This window comes from Pecten maximus, chromosome 6, assembly GCF_902652985.1.
Source record: "Pecten maximus chromosome 6, xPecMax1.1, whole genome shotgun sequence".
In the NCBI taxonomy this organism is placed as follows: domain Eukaryota; kingdom Metazoa; phylum Mollusca; class Bivalvia; order Pectinida; family Pectinidae; genus Pecten; species Pecten maximus.
The window spans coordinates 6,106,964-6,123,452 of NC_047020.1; the positions used below are offsets into that span (position 1 = coordinate 6,106,964).

General features: G+C 37.2%; 1 protein-coding gene across 2 annotated transcripts in view; it reads right to left on the reverse strand.

The window, feature by feature from the left end:
• The window catches only part of LOC117328824, a 181,114-nt gene that overhangs the window by 81,851 nt on the left and 82,774 nt on the right, over window positions 1-16,489 (reverse strand). Inside the window, exon 1 of one of the 2 annotated variants that reach the window (XM_033886399.1) lies at window positions 13,846-14,014. The exons of the other annotated variant lie outside the window; for it this stretch is intronic. The gene's annotated coding sequence lies outside the window, so the exon portion shown is untranslated. Of the gene's footprint in view, window positions 1-13,845; window positions 14,015-16,489 lie in introns of those variants that run through there. 2 annotated transcript variants of the gene reach the window in all.

Here is a 16,489-nt window from a genome sequence, read left to right on the forward strand (position 1 = left end):
TGGTGTAATTCTCAGTTTTATCTGGTACACACCCCCATGTTGGTATAATTCTCGGCCTTATCTGGTACACACCCCCATGTTGGTGTAATTCTCGGCCTTATCTGGTACACACCCCCATGTTGGTGTAATTCTCAGTTTTATCTGGTACACACCCCCATGTTGGTGTAATTCTCGGCCTTATCTGGTACACACCCCCATGTTGGTGTAATTCTCGGCCTTATCTGGTACACACCCCCATGTTGGTGTAATTCTCGGTTTTATCTGGTACACACCCCCATGTTGGTGTAATTCTCAGTTTTATCTGGTACACACCCCCATGTTGGTGTAATTCTCAGTTTTATCTGGTACACACCCCCATGTTGGTGTAATTCTCGGTCACTATGTCCTTGTAGGACTACAATATCTCTTTATCTGGTTCATGACATAATTATTCACATAGATAATGACACTGGTCCACCAACAAGACAAGATGACCTTCAGCTCTATAACAAGTAACCACATGTAACAGATGACACAGTCAACACACCCAAGTACAACTAATGGTACTCTAATTTTCTTAGGCCTTGGGATCATGTCATCGATATCCTACAGCTACAAGACAATTGTTTCCATAATTCTTTATAATGTGAAAGTATCTACAAAGTTGAAATGTTGCTGGGTAGAGATGTCAAATTTATCCTGATCTGTAGGACAATAGGTGTCATTTCTTCCTCTCCACAATGTTTACCTGACATCTTATTATATTTATTATTAAGTGAATTTAGAACTGTTATCTTGATATCAAATTATCATTAGGTGTTAACATTTAACATACTTTCTGTTTTACCTCACTTTGTTGTCCAGAAAAATGACTGTTTAAAATAATTACTTTGGAACTTTCCAAATACATGTTAACACTTACGTCTTCAAGGCTATAATAACTTATTCCTGTTGTTGTTATGTTTTTCACTTCAAAGGTAAGGTTTAGTGTAAGTGGACGTAATATTAAATAATACACGGAGAATGAATGTTCATTAATATGCTAATCAGTCTACATCAACAACATTGAATATTCATTAGTATGCTAATATATATATTGCTGTCTGTACGACATAACAACAGAAATTGTACAATCCAAAAAGATATATTATGTCTGGTTCAAGACATTTCATTAAACAGGATTTGTTAATAATCCATTCTCTGTGCTTCAAGTGTGCTCAAACATTTGTGATATAAATTTAAGTCTATACATCAATCGGACAATGTTTTTACACATCCGATTACATAGAATAGGACATGTGTAAAATGTGGATTTTTAAGGTTCAGACTCTGATGGTTAAATTTGAAGTTTGTTTATATATGGATGATATTAACACTAGAACAGTTACCGTGTAGCTTTATGGAATATATGTTCACTATATCATTCTACCGTGTAGCTTTATGGAATATATGTTCACTATATCATTCTAACTGCTCAACACTTTCATACTTCACAACATCCCTATCTAGGAAGGACACTTCTCAGTTTTTACCCAAAATTTAGACATGAATTATCAGTGAAACTTTTTTATAATTAATAATTTTGAAAACCAAATTAGTCAAAGAGAATGAGCAGCTTAGAATGTTCCCATGGACAACAACACATTAATTGACAGTCAGTGAGAGTGCCCAGATTTCTACAGATAACACACTAAGTTATCATCTCACAGTATAACATGTACCAACTCCCCCCTTGGTGGTCTTTCATCAATCATCTCTTGGTGGTCCTCCAATTATCTCCCCTTGTTTGTCCTCTAATATCAATTACCTCCCTTTTCTGTATTGTCAGGACACTGACCCTAAACCAATTAGATAAGTAGATAAAATGTCTACATGTATATAGTTCTAAATGGTTCACTGTAACTAACAGGCTTTGTTATAAACATCCTTCATCAAGATTACAATGACTTGACTTTGAAACACTGTTTATCTGAAACAACAACCTGTAGATAGTTCAGATTTATAAACTAGGCTTAATTCGAAAATAACTCTGAAGAGAGAGAGACTGAATACTGTTATAGGAGAAATATCTATAAAGATATTTTTTGTTTTGTTCAACATCCTGGTAACAGCTGAGTCCATATAATTGTCAACGAGATGTCAACAGTCGAGGAAAACCTTGGGCAGACCATTAAAACTTTCCAATTTAAACTATTCAAATTTCAGATATTGACGTTAAAGGAAATATATAATAATGAATACTACTTATTAATGATAAAACTACTAAAGAATAAATTAACTGGCCATAAATTAAGGTTATTAGTAGCTTCATTACTATAGCAACCAGAAAGGTAATTTACATCTTTGTACCCAAGGATCAATGTTCTTATGTAAATAAGGATTGTTGTGTTAGCTAAGTGTTTATCTCTATAATCCAGATTATCAGGTTTTTATTGTAATGTAAAGAAGACTACATTGACTAACAAGATAATGTAACTACACGTTTGATGTATGGCAATGGAACTGAAGCAAGGAATTTATCTGCATGAAAGGTCACTGGCATTAAAACTACCCTGATAGTCTGACTACTTCTTATAGGATAGCTGGGAAAATTTAATTGTAAATACCACTAATAGGATAGCTGGGAAAATTTAATTGTAAATACCACTAATAGGATAGCTGGGAAAATTTAATTGTAAATACCACTTATAGGATAGCCGGAAAAATTTAACTGTAAAGGTCAACAACCCCGATAGTCTCACTACCACTAATAGGATAGCTGGGAAAATTTAATTGTAAATACCACTAATAGGATAGCTGGGAAAATTTAATTGTAAATACCACTAATAGGATAGCCGGAAAAATTTAATTGTAAATACCACTAATATGATAGCCGGAAAAATTAACCCCGATAGTCTGACTACCACTAATAGGATAGCCGAGAAAACTTAATTGTAAAGTTAAACTACCCTGATAGTCTGACTACCACTAATAGGATAGACGGGAAAACTTAATTGTAAAGGTTAACTACCCTGATAGTCTGTCTACCACTAATAGGATAGACGGGTAAATTTAACTGTAAAGGTTAACTACCCTGATAGTCTCACTACCACTAATAGGATAGACGGGTAAATTTAACTGTAAAGGTTAACTACCCTGATAGTCTGACTACCACTAATAGGATAGACGGGAAAACTTAACTGTAAAGGTTAACTACCCTGATAGTCTGACTACCACTAATAGGATAGACGGGAAAACTTAACTGTAAAGGTTAACTACCCTGATAGTCTGACTACCACTAATAGGATAGACGGGAAAACTTAATTGTAAAGGTTAACTACCCTGATAGTCTGACTACCACTAATAGGATAGACGGGGAAATTTAACTGTAAAGGTTAACTACCCTGATAGTCTGACTACCACTAATAGGATAGCCGAGAAAACTTAATTGTAAAGGTTAACTACCCTGATAGTCTGATTACTACTAATAGGATAGCCAGGAAAACTTAATTGTAAAGGTTAACTACCCTGATAGTCTGACTACCACTAATAGGATAGACGGGAAAACTTAATTGTAAAGGTTAACTACCCTGATAGTCTGACTACCACTAATAGGATAGACGGGAAATTTAATTGTAAAGGTTAACTACCCTGATAGTCTGACTACCACTAATAGGATAGCCAGGTAAACTTATTTGTAAAGGTTAACTACCCAAAGTCTCAGTTTAAAATATTATTATACTTGACATTCCTACAACATTTTCAGAGTTTTAGCTCCTCCCAGCAATAAAGGAACAGTTCTGAGACCTGAATAGAGATAACCTGGCTTGTATTGAGACTTGAAATGAACTACACAGCACACTTGTATCCATGTAAAGTAGGTAACTAGTATTAAAATATATAATATCCAAAGCAGGAGAGTCATTGGTGTGTACCCATCATAAACAATTCCATGTTTCTGAGGGAATTAAAGACAACAAAAGTCTTGTGTGGCAAACTAACTAAACTATAGAGCTGTCACCGAGGGGATGACAAGTATACCCCCCGCTTTTCCATGATTGGTTTGGATACTTTGATAACCAAATCAACACAACTTCGTGCCATCCTTCAACTCTGTATAAAGTTTCAAGAAAATCCATCAAAAACTAAGTGAATGCATAGCCTGACAAAATTATGACACATTTTGTATGAAAAAGGGGCATAACTCTGTTTAAAAGGGCTAAAGTGGCATTATTTGTTTAAAAGGACTACTTGGGGAAAATCACAACACCATATGGTCTTTTAACTATACACCAATTTTGTGAAAACTAAGGAAATGCATAACTGGACAAAATAATAACCATTTTTCAAATAAAGGGGCATAACTATGAAAAAAGCATTTTTTCAGAAAAAGCATTTACTGGAGGCACAAGTGCATGCAGTCCTTCAACTGTGTAAATACTCAAATGTGATTGGTTGAAAAATTCTTTTCATTCTTCTATGAAAGAAATTCCGAGAATGGCGCGAAAAATGTGACGTCACAATATGACAATTGACGTTGCGTATTGATTTGAGAAAAAGAATCCCATTTAAAACCAGTAAAATTGTACATAAAACATGTTTTAAATTAGAAAATCATTTTCAAAAATTAATTATAAGCGTTGATGTCAATTATTTTTTAGTTTCATAGGGGTATGAAACAAATTTTGTTTGCAAACTTCTGTAAGAATCCGCTATGCGGATTTATACAGTTTGCAAACAAAATTTGTTTCATACCCCGATGAAACTAAAAAAAATGACATCAATGCTTAATTGAAATCGGCCCTTCGGTTTAGGAGGAGTTGTCCGGACAAGCATAAAGTTATGGTTCTTATCGTAAAACCTGTTTATAGTGACTAGTTGCCATAGCAACCATAATTTTGAGGGAAAGAAAGTGAGATGCACATCTACACATGGTCCTCTATACTTGTGTGAAGTTTCATTGAAATCGGCCCTTCAGTTTAGGAGGAGTTGTCTGGACAAACTTATGTCAACTCCTCCTAAACCGATGGTTATGGTTCTTATCAGAAAACCTGTTTATAGTGACCAGTTGCCATAGCAACCATAATTTTGAGAAAAATAAAGTGGCATGCACATCTACACATGATCATTAATATTTGTGTGAAGTTTCATTGGAATTGGCCCATCGGTTTAGGAGGAGTTGTACGGACAAAATGCGTCTACAGACAGACGGACGGACAAAGTGATTCCAGTATACCCCCCCCCCCCCAACTTCGTTGCGGGGGATATAACTACTGCATAAATATTCCACCCATTCATAACATCATTACCTAGAGAAGAGAAAAGATGTTTCAGGAACAATATAGACTTACTGACTTGTGTACCAATGTATGTAGTGGGAATTAAACTGTCTAAATACATCAATAGTACAAAATAATATCTCAAGTACTCAAGTTAGAGACCATCACCATGAGTTGAAGAATGGTTTTGTTATTATTAATCATACCAGTTATTTAAAAATTATATTGACAAATTTGTTCCAAAGATATTGGAGAATGAGATCGGAAGTCTTTAACAATTGAATATATAAGCGCCATAATTTCCTTGGCCAGTCATGAGAACAATATAACAACAACATATTAGGGCTTCTGCCTCATTCTGCAATATATATAAACTGTTACACAACATTACCTCTCGGCATTGGAGAGCACTGCTTTGATCAATATGGACACATTGTCATCTTTAGTGAAGGCCCAACACATAAATAAGACACCAAAACAAATAACGATGGGTGTATGTATTATACAGACCGTCTCTACAGTACACTACTGGGATGTTGTTCTAGATCTCGGCTCACGTGGGAGTTTGTTCTAGATATTATTCATAAATATTCTAAAACTTCCATACATTATGGTACAAGTGTCCAACATCTGTAGATTAAGTGAGTCAGCACTGAGATTTTAAACCTGACATTTTCCAGCGTGGTAAAGATGAACCTGGTGAAATCAAACAACTCCAAAAATAAAAGTCTTTTTTACAGTATCTTAGTAACAATATATACCATCAACATGGAGGTCCATCTACCACAGCCTGTATATGCTTATCTATATCCAAAATGTTATCAGATTGTGAAGGTCAAAAGAATTCAGAAACACAAAATATCTGTGTGATTGAAGAAGATGGCAAAACATGAAAATCAAACAGTGAGTATAACTTGAGGAGACAATTAATAACCATCAATATATTACATAGGACACGGCCAGTCTACCAGTCACAATAACCATCAATATATATTACATAGGACACGGCCAGTCTACCGGTCACAATAACCATCAATATATATTACATAGGACACGGCCAGTCTACCAGTCACAATAACCATCAATATATATTACATAGGACACGGCCAGTCTACCAGTCACAATAACCATCAATATATTACATAGGACACGGCCAGTCTACCAGTCACAATAACCATCAATATATTACATAGGACACGGCCAGGCAACCAGTCACAATAACCATCAATATATTACATAGGACACGGCCAGTCTACCGGTCACAATAACCATCAATATATATTACATAGGACATGGCCAGTCTACCGGTCACAATAACCATCAATATATATTACATAGGACACGGCCAGTCTACCAGTCACAATAACCATCAATATATTACATAGGACACGGCCAGTCTACCAGTCACAATAACCATCAATATATATTACATAGGACACGGCCAGTCTACCAGTCACAATAACCATCAATATATTACATAGGACACGGCCAGTCTACCGGTCACAATAACCATCAATATATATTACATAGGACACGGCCAGTCTACCAGTCACAATAACCATCAATATATATTACATAGGACACGGCCAGTCTACCGGTCACAATAACCATCAATATATATTACATAGGACACGGCCAGTCTACCAGTCACAATAACCATCAATATATATTACATAGGACACGGCCAGTCTACCAGTCACAATAACCATCAATATATATTACATAGGACACGGCCAGTCTACCAGTCACAATAACCATCAATATATATTACATAGGACACGGCCAGTCTACCAGTCACAATAACCATCAATATATATTACATAGGACACGGCCAGTCTACCGGTCACAATAACCATCAATATATATTACATAGGACACGGCCAGTCTACCAGTCACAATAACCATCAATATATATTACATAGGACACGGCCAGTCTACCAGTCACAATAACCATCAATATATTACATAGGACACGGCCAGTCTACCAGTCACAATAACCATCAATATATTACATAGGACACGGCCAGTCTACCAGTCACAATAACCATCAATATATTACATAGGACACGGCCAGTCTACCAGTCACAATAACCATCAATATATTACATAGGACACGGCCAGTCTACCAGTCACAATAACCATCAATATATTACATAGGACACGGCCAGTCTACCAGTCACAATAACCATCAATATATTACATAGGACACGGCCAGTCTACCAGTCACAATAACCATCAATATATTACATAGGACACGGCCAGTCTACCAGTCACAATAACCATCAATATATATTACATAGGACACGGCCAGTCTACCAGTCACAATAACCATCAATATATATTACATAGGACACGGCCAGTCTACCAGTCACAATAACCATCAATATATTACATAGGACACGGCCAGTCTACCAGTCACAATAACCATCAATATATATTACATAGGACACGGTCAGTCTACCAGTCACAATAACCATCAATATATAACATAGGACACGGCCAGTCTACCAGTCACAATAACCATCAATATATATTACATAGGACACGGCCAGTCTACCAGTCACAATAACCATCAATATATTACATAGGACACGGCCAGTCTACCAGTCACAATAACCATCAATATATATTACATAGGACACGGCCAGTCTACCAGTCACAATAACCATCAATATATATTACATAGGACACGGCCAGTCTACCGGTCACAATAACCATCAATATATTACATAGGACACGGCCAGTCTACCGGTCACAATAACCATCAATATATTACATAGGACACGGTCAGTCTACCAGTCACAATAACCATCAATATTACATAGGACACGGCCAGTCTACCAGTCACAATAACCATCAATATATATTACATAGGACACGGCCAGTCTACCAGTCACAATAACCATCAATATATTACATAGGACACGGCCAGTCTACCAGTCACAATAACCATCAATATATATTACATAGGACACGGCCAGTCTACCAGTCACAATAACCATCAATATATATTACATAGGACACGGCCAGTCTACCAGTCACAATAACCATCAATATATATTACATAGGACACGGCCAGTCTACCAGTCACAATAACCATCAATATATATTACATAGGACACGGCCAGTCTACCAGTCACAATAACCATCAATATATATTACATAGGACACGGCCAGTCTACCAGTCACAATAACCATCAATATATATTACATAGGACACGGCCAGTCTACCAGTCACAATAACCATCAATATATATTACATAGGACACGGCCAGTCTACCAGTCACAATAACCATCAATATATATTACATAGGACACGGCCAGTCTACCAGTCACAATAACCATCAATATATATTACATAGGACACGGCCAGTCTACCAGTCACAATAACCATCAATATATATTACATAGGACACGGCCAGTCTACCAGTCACAATAACCATCAATATATTACATAGGACACGGCCAGTCTACCAGTCACAATAACCATCAATATATTACATAGGACACGGCCAGTCTACCAGTCACAATAACCATCAATATATTACATAGGACACGGCCAGTCTACCAGTCACAATAACCATCAATATATTACATAGGACACGGCCAGTCTACCAGTCACAATAACCATCAATATATTACATAGGACACGGCCAGTCTACCAGGTCACAATAACCATCAATATATATTACATAGGACACGGCCAGTCTACCAGTCACAATAACCATCAATATATATTACATAGGACACGGCCAGTCTACCGGTCACAATAACCATCAATATATATTACATAGGACACGGTCAGTCTACCAGTCACAATAACCATCAATATATTACATAGGACACGGCCAGTCTACCAGTCACAATAACCATCAATATATTACATAGGACACGGCCAGTCTACCAGTCACAATAACCATCAATATATATTACATAGGACACGGTCAGTCTACCGGTCACAATAACCATCAATATATATTACATAGGACACGGCCAGTCTACCAGTCACAATAACCATCAATATATATTACATAGGACACGGCCAGTCTACCGGTCACAATAACCATCAATATATTACATAGGACACGGCCAGTCTACCGGTCACAATAACCATCAATATATATTACATAGGACACTGCCAGTCTACCAGTCACAATAACCATCAATATATATTACATAGGACACGGCCAGTCTACCAGTCACAATAACCATCAATATATTACATAGGACACGGCCAGTCTACCAGTCACAATAACCATCAATATATATTACATAGGACACGGCCAGTCTACCAGTCACAATAACCATCAATATATATTACATAGGACACGGCCAGTCTACCAGTCACAATAACCATCAATATATATTACATAGGACACGGCCAGTCTACCGGTCACAATAACCATCAATATATATTACATAGGACACGGCCAGTCTACCAGTCACAATAACCATCAATATATATTACATAGGACACGGCCAGTCTACCAGTCACAATAACCATCAATATATTACATATAGGACACGGCCAGTCTACCAGTCACAATGACCATCAATATATTACATAGGACACGGCCAGTCTACCAGTCACAATAACCATCAATATATATTACATAGGACACGGCCAGTCTACCAGTCACAATAACCATCAATATATATTACATAGGACACGGCCAGTCTACCGGTCACAATAACCATCAATATATATTACATAGGACACGGCCAGTCTACCAGTCACAATAACCATCAATATATATTACATAGGACACGGCCAGTCTACCAGTCACAATAACCATCAATATATTACATATAGGACACGGCCAGTCTACCAGTCACAATAACCATCAATATATTACATATAGGACACGGCCAGTCTACCAGTCACAATAACCATCAATATATATTACATATAGGACACGGCCAGTCTACCAGTCACAATAACCATCAATATATATTACATATAGGACACGGCCAGTCTACCAGTCACAATAACCATCAATATATATTACATAGGACACGGCCAGTCTACCAGTCACAATAACCATCAATATATATTACATAGGACACGGCCAGTCTACCGGTCACAATAACCATCAATATATATTACATAGGACACGGCCAGTCTACCAGTCACAATAACCATCAATATATATTATATAGGACACGGCCAGTCTACCAGTCACAATAACCATCAATATATATTACATAGGACACGGCCAGTCTACCAGTCACAATAACCATCAATATATTACATAGGACACGGCCAGGCAACCAGTCACAATAACCATCAATATATTACATAGGACACGGCTAGTCTACCAGTCACAATAACCATCAATATATTACATAGGACACGGCCAGTCTACCAGTCACAATAACCATCAATATATTACATAGGACACGGCCAGTCTACCAGTCACAATAACCATCAATATATATTACATAGGACACGGCCAGTCTACCGGTCACAATAACCATCAATATATATTACATAGGACACGGCCAGTCTACCAGTCACAATAACCATCAATATATATTACATAGGACACGGCCAGTCTACCGGTCACAATAACCATCAATATATTACATAGGACACGGCCAGTCTACCAGTCACAATAACCATCAATATATTACATAGGACACGGCCAGTCTACCAGTCACAATAACCATCAATATATATTACATAGGACACGGCCAGTCTACCAGTCACAATAACCATCAATATATATTACATAGGACACGGCCAGTCTACCAGTCACAATAACCATCAATATATATTACATAGGACACGGCCAGTCTACCAGTCACAATAACCATCAATATATATTACATAGGACACGGCCAGTCTACCAGTCACAATAACCATCAATATATATTACATAGGACACGGCCAGTCTACCAGTCACAATAACCATCAATATATATTACATAGGACACGGCCAGTCTACCAGTCACAATAACCATCAATATATATTACATAGGACACGGCCAGTCTACCAGTCATAATAACCATCAATATATTACATAGGACACGGCCAGTCTACCAGTCACAATAACCATCAATATATTACATAGGACACGGCCAGTCTACCGGTCACAATAACCATCAATATATATTACATAGGACACGGCCAGTCTACCAGTCACAATAACCATCAATATATTACATAGGACACGGCCAGTCTACCAGTCACAATGACCATCAATATACTACATAGGACACGGCCAGTCTACCAGTCACAATAACCATCAATATATTACATAGGACACGGCCAGTCTACCAGTCACAATAACCATCAATATATTACATAGGACACGGCCAGTCTACCGGTCACAATAACCATCAATATATATTACATAGGACACGGCCAGTCTACCAGTCACAATAACCATCAATATATTACATAGGACACGGCCAGTCTACCGGTCACAATAACCATCAATATATATTACATAGGACACGGCCAGTCTACCAGTCACAATAACCATCAATATATATTACATAGGACACGGCCAGTCTACCAGTCACAATAACCATCAATATATATTACATAGGACACGGCCAGTCTACCGGTCACAATAACCATCAATATATTACATAGGACACGGCCAGTCTACCGGTCACAATAACCATCAATATATATTACATAGGACACGGCCAGTCTACCTGTCACAATAACCATCAATATATTACATAGGACACGGCCAGTCTACCTGTCACAATAACCATCAATATATTACATAGGACACGGCCAGTCTACCAGTCACAATAACCATCAATATATATTACATAGGACACGGCTATCTCAATACACAAATCTATGATATAATTTCCTTTATCAAAATTGTCCTACTAAATAGATGCACTGCCTTTACTTTTATCCTCTTAATTTTCTTTCAAAGAATTAGAACATTTTTAGAATACTTTAAATATGTTACACATAAATAGCGCAGAGCTCTGTAACACATGAGAATGGTAGTTTTATGAGGTAACTATTCTGTTTGATTAACATTCACAACTTCTCAACTTCAGTCCTCGCCACCCTTATAATACAATTCAGTAGCACTAAATTAGTTTTACTTGTAGAGCCTGAAGACATTTCTATGATACCACAATGTTCTTACAAAATGTACATGCAATTTATTTCAAACATATATAATCATGCTTTATAGGCCTTAAGATGCCACACTGCCAGAAAATCTTGATAAAATTTGTATGAGTACAGAGAAAGGAACACATTGCTGAGATGGGACAACAATTGATTTTTTCTGAATTAATTTCCTTATCATGATTTATAGCATGCATTAGAAAATTCAAGTATCCGAATTTAAGTAAAAGACTACTTTATCCCCCATTTTCTCTGATGAAAATGTAAGCTGGCCTATAAGACCCAGTACATCTGGAAACTGTCCTGACAGTTGATAAGATCTTAAGTAAATTTAGCCAACAACTTAAAACCAAATTACTTTTCACATTCAAGTAAAGGAATATTGACTTGCTAAAGAATCTGTTTTCTGGAGAAATTCCTAGTCTGTTGTCAATAACACTGAAATGTTTGATGATCGATCTGGCCACAGAAATGTTGATCTCTTCGATTTGACAAAGTGCCACTTGATCTTGTATCAAGTAATACAGCTGGTATATTGGCTCCTATGGTAACCATAATGACTGTGGATACTCCTAATGAAAGCTGTCCTTGGTCAGATTGTTTTAGGAAACACAAACAATAGTGTGGCCCTGATCCACTACCACCAATACTACTGTACAGCCATGTTACACAGCTATGTGGTAATCTTCACTGGACTGTAATTACATACCATCATCAATGTTAAAAGCAATATCTTTGAAGTAATATGGTCATCACATTTGAAAGCACAATTTTTCACCTACACTGAGGATACAACTTCTTTAGTTATATAACTACTTGTACATGTAAAACAGTCATATAAAGTGATAAAGCCCCTATTGCAGGATCAACACCCCCACCCCCATCCCTACTCACACCCCTACCCCCTCCCCCACTCACACCCCCTCCCCCCTCACACCCCCACCCCATCCCTACTCACACCCCCACCCCCTCCCCCACTCACACCCCCTCCCCCTCCCCCACTCACAGCCCCCCCCCCCTCCACCCCCTCCCCCTCACCCCCCCCTCCCCACCCCCATCCCTACTCACAACCCCCCACCCCCTCCCCCACTCACACCCCCTTCCCCCTCACACCCCCACCCCTAATCAGCAATAGCAGCTGCATCTTACATCATTACTGACAGGTGCTCCGAAATAATAGTATACTACCAGTAGTACTCTAACAGTATATATATGGTAACAGTAGTACTCTAACAGTATATGTATGGTAACAGTAGTACTCTAACAGTATATGTATGGTAACAGTAGTACTCTAACAGTATATGTATGGTAACAGTAGTACTCTAACAGTATATGTATGGTAACAGTAGTACTCTAACAGTATATGTATGGTAACAGTAGTACTCTAACAGTATATGTATGGTAACAGTAGTACTCTAACAGTATATGTATGGTAACAGTAGTACTCTAACAGTATATGTATGGTAAGTGTTACATCTGTAATTGTTGTCATAACTTACATGATGTACAATAATAATCCCCTTGGAATTTCTTCTCTATAAACACAATGGTTGCAGTAAATAATGTCAAGTTTTGTAATATTTCAAGTGAGTCCACAGTATCGGGAGATCTCCCCAGCTAGAACTTTCTATCAGCCTCCACCATCATCTCCAGTTTCCACAGAACTAGCAGGGCTCCCCAGGCCTCCATCACTGTCTGATACTAGGGACAGTTGTGTGCATGGGGCATAATAAACAAATCTGACCTAACATCTGACCTACCTCAGAGTGGCCTTGACTTCTAGTAGGGGTCACCCTATAAGGTCACTCAACCTTGAAGCCCCAGGCTCTGGCTTGATTTCTCTCCAATACACTACCAGAAACCTAATAAGTGTGACAGTTATGTTTTACAGAGGCGGTGTTAAGACTAACAGTACTACATCACCTCCTATATGTATGTCTTTATGCCCCCCTCATAAACACAAGTTATATAATTCAGTAACATATATCGCTCCCTTACATCAGCCTGTATCCAATAACATTCAGTACATAATTCCCCATCATCTGCTGTCCAGCAGTCAATCTTTACAACTGATAATTATCAATTCCCATTTCCACTGCAGAAAGCATGTTAAAAATACCACACAAATAAAACTGTGTATTAGTGTCAAGTCAATTAGGATAAAACAGGACCAGTTGTCAATGTCTGGTCAGCTTAACAAGAAAGTAATAGGAAAATTTAATATTCATATTTTCAAATGCATTATGATAAAGAATCAAATTAACATGTGTAAGACCTTTGTGCATCATTCTGAAAAGAGGAAAAGAAGAATATTTCAGAGACATTTTTGAAGGATCACATTTTCAACTTTCATGTTAACACTTGGTGAAGTTAATCAAACTTACAACAGATATGCCCAGATGTATGACACCATTCTGGCTACAAGTACACTGCCATCTTATGTGAGAAGGTGGCAAACACATACACACCTGATTTTTATAGTACATGTATTAATCAATTAATATGTATATATATAACAGTCTAACAAAATACATCCAAATATAAAAATATAACCAGAAGAACCATGAAATCCCAATACTTCTCAAACAAGATTATATACCATCATTAAGTACAAAGTTTGCCTCACATTGTATGTATATATATATACAAGAATATGCAAATATATATAATATATTGACACAAATTATGAAGGAAGACAATTTTATGACTTGTGCCTTGACTGGACCCCGAACCCACGATCTACACCACCCAATTGCCTAGCCAGAAATAACGCTGCGCCACATCCATATTCTTCAAAAAGAACGTTTCAACGGCACAGTGATGGTCGGCCCGATACCCCGACATGATCATAGTGACAAGTCGTTTATTAGATTGTATGAATACCTTGATCACAATGTATGTATATATATACATGGATGCGAATTGTACACAATATATTACAAATACTCATCACAGTACAACTTCGTCATTTGTGTTACTGTTATATATTTAATCATTAGCACAATATATCAAATGCACTATGTGTTGGTGATCCGAAGGTAAAGATTTAAATTTCCTGTCTAAGTTAATATATGTGTATATATATAAAACTCGCCCCACATCACCACACCTGCTATACAATTACAGGGGATGAGTTCACCAATCAGAGTCTATATTATAAAATACAGCTATTTTGACAGAAATATTGCATCATTTAAAAGTAAAATAGACATTGTATAGATTAATATAAATTAGGTTTTACACTATAGTTTGAAATTAGCATTATTTTGAAACATGTTTAACTTCAGGAAATTACAGTTAATCCCTACAGCAACCCTAAAACTAAATATCTGCATGAAACCTAGTATAATCATAAAGGGTTTACTGATGTCTTTCACGACTCGCACCAAAAACTTAATTTTGCCATTAGGTTTGGCATAAAAAGTCATAATCAAATATGTTAGAGAAAAAAAGAAGACTTTTTCTTGAAAACGATTTATTCCATTAACTCCTGAAAGTAATAGTTAACCCCCACAACAGCTCTCATAGTTAACCCCCACAACAGCTCTCATAGTTAACCCCCACAACAGCTCTCATAGTTAACCCCCACAACAGCTCTCATAGTTAACCCCCACAGCAGCTCTCATAGTTAACCCCCACAACAGCTCTCATAGTTAACCCCCACAACAGCTCTCATAGTTAACCCCCACAACAGCTCTCATAGTTAACCCCCACAACAGCTCTCATAGTTAACCCCCACAGCAGCTCTCATAGTTAACCCCCACAACAGCTCTCATACCAAACATTATAGAACCCTAGTACACTTATAAATGAGTTTACTGATACATTTCAACACCAAAAACTTCACATTTAGAAACAAATGCTGATGCTGGTGTGGCAACATAAGCTGCCTTACTTTTCATAAGGCGAGTTAAAAGCATAATACCTTATATCTAATGGTCACATCAAATTTGATTGGCACATACAATGAACATTTTACTTATAAAATATATACTTCTTAGCCTCTGTAATGGAGGATGAATGCAAACAAGAACTTATAGACCCCTCCTCATTTTTATTCAGTTTTGATACATTGCCATGAGAAATTGATTACAAGTACAGCCCCATGCGACTATCATCTCTCATAATCCAACGCCCCGTGAT